The sequence below is a fragment of the Phalacrocorax carbo genome, chromosome 11 (genome assembly GCF_963921805.1).
Source record: "Phalacrocorax carbo chromosome 11, bPhaCar2.1, whole genome shotgun sequence".
Taxonomy (NCBI): Eukaryota; Metazoa; Chordata; class Aves; order Suliformes; family Phalacrocoracidae; genus Phalacrocorax; species Phalacrocorax carbo.
In genome coordinates this window covers 3,733,007-3,739,006 of record NC_087523.1, presented here as the reverse complement: position 1 = coordinate 3,739,006, position 6,000 = coordinate 3,733,007, and positions in this window count along the sequence as shown.

Genomic DNA, 6,000 nt, shown 5'->3' with positions numbered 1-6,000 from the left:
ATCAAATATTTAAGAGTAGGTTTTGGTTTTAACCTGGCCAATCTTCGGTGTCTCAAAATCACTCTCATTATGTTCTGTGGGTTTTTGGATAAAGTGAAAAACAGCCACGTGAAGAATAAGAGAGTCTTTCTTCATCTTCAGGAGCTGTTATTGACTTTCTCTACTTTTTTTCCTCTTTCTTACTTCCACGTCAAGGTTGATGTGACTTACATTGATAACCTACAGAGAAATATGTGGTCTTGCATAAAACTGGCTTTATATTCTTTAACTTCATTGACTTTCTGATGGAATTATCGGTGACTTGTGGAGGCATAAGGATGATCAGGCCACAAGTTAAAAGTACAGGTTGAAACACCTGTGATCATTATTATTTAATGCGTAACCCTCCTGGAGTTTGAGTTTTTATAAATTCTCCTCCCCCATATTTATAACACTGAAGCCTTTCAGTACGCTATGAGATCACTACCAATATCTTTCATTTGCGTTATGATGCAGTGAATTTTGGGATGTTTTGCACTGGGAAGACTGTAAAGTAAATACATTTCTTCAGAATTTTCTTCTAAAGGAATGTGTTACCATTTGATTAAATTAAACCCATGATTATTTTAAATACACTATGACAAGATCTTCTGGTTGTTTTCTTTTTCACAAAGTCTGTGAATACGGAACGGAGCGTAGTTTAATATAGATTTTGTAATTTAAATAATTTGTTTTCTAAAATGTAAATGTAATGTAGAATATAATTTTAAATCCAAAAAAATATTTTTGGACTGTGAGTTCTTTTATATTTTAGATATTGTTTAATCACCAAGTAAGGATATAAACAATCAACATTAAAAAAAATCAAAATCAAATCAATCTAATGTAATCTAATCTAATAGATTAGATTAGAATCTAATCTAATTTAAAAAAAGTTTTTGCTTAGAAGCGATAGAGCAAGAAGGAGCTTCAGACACCAATATTCATTGCTATTTTAATAATTAAAGTTGATTGAACATATTGTTGTCACTTCAGTGCATGAAGTTATCCAGGAACTCTGGGTTTGCTAGGTATTCTCCATTAAGAGAAACTTATTTGAATCTAGTATCTTGTAGTGCAATCCTTTTGCATATAACGCATGGGTGAAAAATTCTAATTGCTGGACACAGCAAGGAAACAGAAGGCTTTCAAAACTTCAGAGTCTGTCTTGTGGCCAGAAGTGTTACGTATCTGTGTTGCAACTCACCAGTTGTCAGTGTTTCTAATAGCAAGCAATTCAGGGAAATCCTTACAATAGGTTATCTCTTACTCAGCCCATATCTTAGACAGTGGCACCTATTCTGTGATTATTTACAGCTCAAAGCATGTTTTTTTAAAAGTTGCTAGTGTCTTTCTGTGTAGTGGGACGAATCTACTTCTATTCATCCCAAGGAAGTAAGAAAGAAGACTCTATAATTCAATTTCACAAAGACAAATAAGGCTTCTGCTAAAATATATCTTCCTTATTCCTATTCAGGGAATTCCTTGTCATGCAGGAAACCATCTGAAAACAGACTATCAGGAAACTCTGCCATCTGCAAGACTTCAGGGAGCAATTGTTTTCACAAGTCACAGTAACCCTGGTCAGAAACAAGATTTTAACACTTGGCTTACTAGTCCTTACGGAAGAGGCTACTCATGCTAGCCATTACATAATAGAAGACTGAAAAGCATTGTTTTGGAGTTCAGTTTTGCTGACTTAAATCTTTCTTCTTCTTCCACATAACAGTACTCTCTTGACATTAAAGTACTCTTTGGCATTATTTAATATTGCATCCAATTTCATTGTTTACTTATAGCCTTTTAAGACCACCCGAGAAAGATGTGCACAGTACATAAACAATTATATAATGGAGGCTTAAGTTCCTGATAATAAAGATGTATCCGCCACTCTACACTTCATGCCTCGTACCAAACAGCATAAAGTGAAATGCTAGCTTTCCGGCTTGCACTTTTCCACAGGGCTAACAACTACAGGGATGTAGGACAATGGAGAATCACATCGTTGATCTACTTTCTGCTAGGGATATAAGTTTTAGTTCAGAAGCGTTTTTTTCTCTTCATGATAACAATAGTATCTATTAAAAGTTTAGAGAGTAAAGGAACCAAATAAAATGAATTAACACTAAAGATTAAGTTATGGGAAAACCAAGTCCTGTTTTTCTAAGATGCTAGGTATCAAGAATTCTACCTATCACACCACCTATGATGATCCCTCTGTGGCAAAATGCATGCTTTTCATAGTAATTTCAAAGTTATCAGGGAAATAGGAATTATAAAACTTTTATTTATTTTGCTATGCACAGTATAACGCCTTTGTAGTCTTGATTGCTCATCTCTGTTTTGGTGTGATATAGACTCAGTAACAAAGAAACTGCTTTCACCAACAGATTTTGAGGATCTGAACTCTTTGTGATTGTCAATGCTGATAAACTCACACAATATGGATTTACTAGTAGAACGCTTGCTTTTTACTGTAGCAACAATAACGTGGAACACATAATTAAATATCAGCTGTATCAAAATCTGGAAAATATTGAAATAAAAAAAATTATTAGTAGCTTTGAAAATATGTTTAAGACCACAATGTCTACATGCAGGTCTAATTTATTAACGGACTTTTTGAATGATATCTTCATCTGAATGCACTACCACTTAAGTTAGTTCACCTACTAATTTGTATGTAAATGTCACTGTTTAACATCCTTTACCTGGTCAAACAGTCCAGACTCAGGCAGCAGAGCCTTACTATTTGGAATCTCTTTCTTAAGAACATTTTGAAGTGCCATCGCACACTATCTGTGTATCAGTTCTTCTTTACAGTTTGATTAGATTTTATTGAAAAAATAAAAGGTACATATGTAATACTTCTATATTTGACTTCTTTTGAAACATTTTTCCACCTTTTAAAAAGATTACAATAGCTTCCATGAAAAGTTCAGACTGAAAAAAGCAAATGAAAAACCCCAAGCACTAAAGCACAAACCAGAAAAGAATTGCACTGACATGTGAAATGTGTTAAAATTCTTCTTTGAATCAGTCATTTAGACATACAAAGATAATGATGATGATTATGATGACAATAATTATAATCAACTAAAATTTAAATTCATCCATTTTCTTCTATGCAAATACCAATTATATTTCTTTTCTTTAAAATGAATGTGACCATTTTAAGTAGTTATTCTTGCAAATCTTCCTAATAATCTGCCTCAACATTTACAACGCCAGAGAATTATTCTGAAGTGGGGAAAAAATGCTCTCTTCTGGCTTAACCAAAGGGTCGATATAAGGGGCCACATAAGCTATATAGAATTAATATTCATATAGCTGCCTCAGACTGTGAGGAGCTATGGCCTATCCTTTCCTTTTGTTTACTTAATCAAACAGAGGAGGCAGTGCCACTCATAAGGTGCTAGGTAGACACAAAAAAAAGGGGAGTGAAATCATTTTCCCATTAGTTCTCCATTAGAGTTTCTGAGTCACTTTAGGCACACAGCAGAAGTAAAGTTTAATGGTTCCAAGTCTTCCTCCCTTCCCTTAGACAGTCTGCGATGCAAAATTGCCCTGAGAAAGATGGTTGTAGTTCCAGGAATAGTCGGATGTTGGGGAACAATGAACAATTCTGCTCTTGGAGAAATGACCTTATCAAAGAACAGTATTGTATGATGTAAACATCTGCTAAGACTGACAACCACCCAGCCTAGACGTTACCCTAAAAGAGAGGATGCCAAGGCTGGAACACACAAAAAAAAAGTCTTCTATTTAGTACTCTGCATTGTGATTTGTTAGATTCAAACCTAAAATTCTTGCTCAGACTGCAACCAGATTTGACCTTCTATTGTTTTCATGTTATACATGATTTATGTTCTAAGAATGCATGAACTGGAGAACACCCTATTGTCAAGGCAATGGTGTTGAAATTCAAGTTTCAGGTATGCTAGAATGCTCAATCGCATCATCCCCTGAAAACAGATTGAAATGCAAACATTTTTTAAATAACATTAAATACTTCTATATAGGTGACCCACATAATGTTTACAGTAGGAACGTTTTTTTACTAGACATATACAGTTTAATTAAAGTTTAATAAGTACAATATGGATGTCTATTTTCTGCACAAGAAAAGCTAGCATTTAAATGGAGTGTACAATGTTTGGATTAATGAAAAATAGATGTTAAATCATAAGTGTCCTTTCTGAATTCTCAGAAGCATCACTACATATAGTCTGGCACCACCTTACAACTTTTGAAAGAAAAACAAGACCTATTCTCATCTCTGTGAGGCATCCTGCGCGTAATCTCATTTCAGATGTCTTAAAAATTTCAGCGGACCACTCTTGCTACCCTGTGACTTTAAAGTTCTAAACAGAATATTTTAAATACAAAACCTTTTTAAACTGTAACACTGTGAGGGAAATGCTTGGTAAGGAGGCCTTTCCTGTATATGGCTTTAGTAAATGCACTTACTAAAAATAAGAGGTGATCACACATATTCCTTTTCCTTATGAACAAGACTGATGGCTGTAGAAGCTGATGGCTTTCTTTTTCATCACAGCCCTTGTAACACTAAAATTTCTCCCAAAATCACCCTTCTACAAGTGACAGATATTTTCATACATGCCCTTTCAGAGGGAGATAGAGGGTCTGGCAGCTCCTCCACTGGCTGTATGTACCGGCTCAGATAATGTTAGTAAGTTTTCACCACTGCAGCTGCAAAGCCTGAACTAAATCTTTGCTCTTAATGCAGAGCTCTAAGTGGAGCACTGACAGACCCAGCACATTGGAACTGAGGCAAATTCAACCTCAAACACAGACTTTCTCAAAGTGAAAATAATGTTCACTTCATTTTTATTCCTCTACTCACATAATTTCAAACGTAGTTGTTACACTTTATTTCATTTTCTTAACTTATCACTGATAGCTTTCTTTACCTAGAAATCGGTCCCCCACTGTTATTCACTCCTAACTTTCAGATCTCTCTTGGATACAGTTTCACGTTTGAGTCCTTGATGATAAGTGTGTCTTCACAGGAATCTGAGCTTGCAAGAACTCATTTCATCTGAGGCCTTTATAGTCTTTTGTTTATGGTTTCTCTGGTGACGTCTAGGTAAAAATACTGCATATGAGACACATCAATTCACTTAGCTTTATGGACTACTTTAAACCCTTTTAATTATACGATAATATTTATGGTGAGTTTCCTAAGGGAGCTTTATCAGTTTTGGAACTTAAAGTCTTGCTTTATCCTCTCTTTCCTTTTCAGCCATGTGTCATTTATGATTGCCAAGACTGGAGAATGACATGTTTAAAAAAAATATTCAAGAATCTTGCACTTGACATTCTCCTCAAATAAGGAACTACAGCCTTCCACTCTGTGGTTGGCTGGCGCTTTTTGCTTCATGTGCCATATTATCCAGCTCCCAGACTGGTTGCTCTTTTTTTCAGTATTTGAATGGGCACAGTTTTAAATATGTATATACAGTGAAATGAGATAACTACTCCTATCTCATGTTTAAAGCAAAACGCATTTCACCTATAAGGGTAATTATTGTTTGTTAATAAGTCAGAAAAGACCATGATGTGGAGGCTGAACTTCGCATGGTAAAATTTCTGTTGACTGTAATGAAGTAGGAGTATTCCCTAATGGCTAAAGAATCTGTATTTATAAATTGGCAACAAGTCAAAAGAGGTGAATAAAAGAAAGCCAATATAGAAAAGAACAGGAGTATTTCCAGAGAAAAGAGATTTGTTTCTTACATAAGCTACAGTCTCCAGATGTGTTGGAAAAGGCATATTTTCCCTAAATCCTGAGAACACAAGTCTGAAAACCTTACTATGCAGTAAAAAAAATGCTTCAAGTAAAATTGCAAATGAAATCAGGCAGCAACTGAATACCACCAGACACACTCGTCCATATTTACTAATCTTGATTTATTGCACAACTTCATATAGAAGTTCTATATATGTCCAATCAGTTTC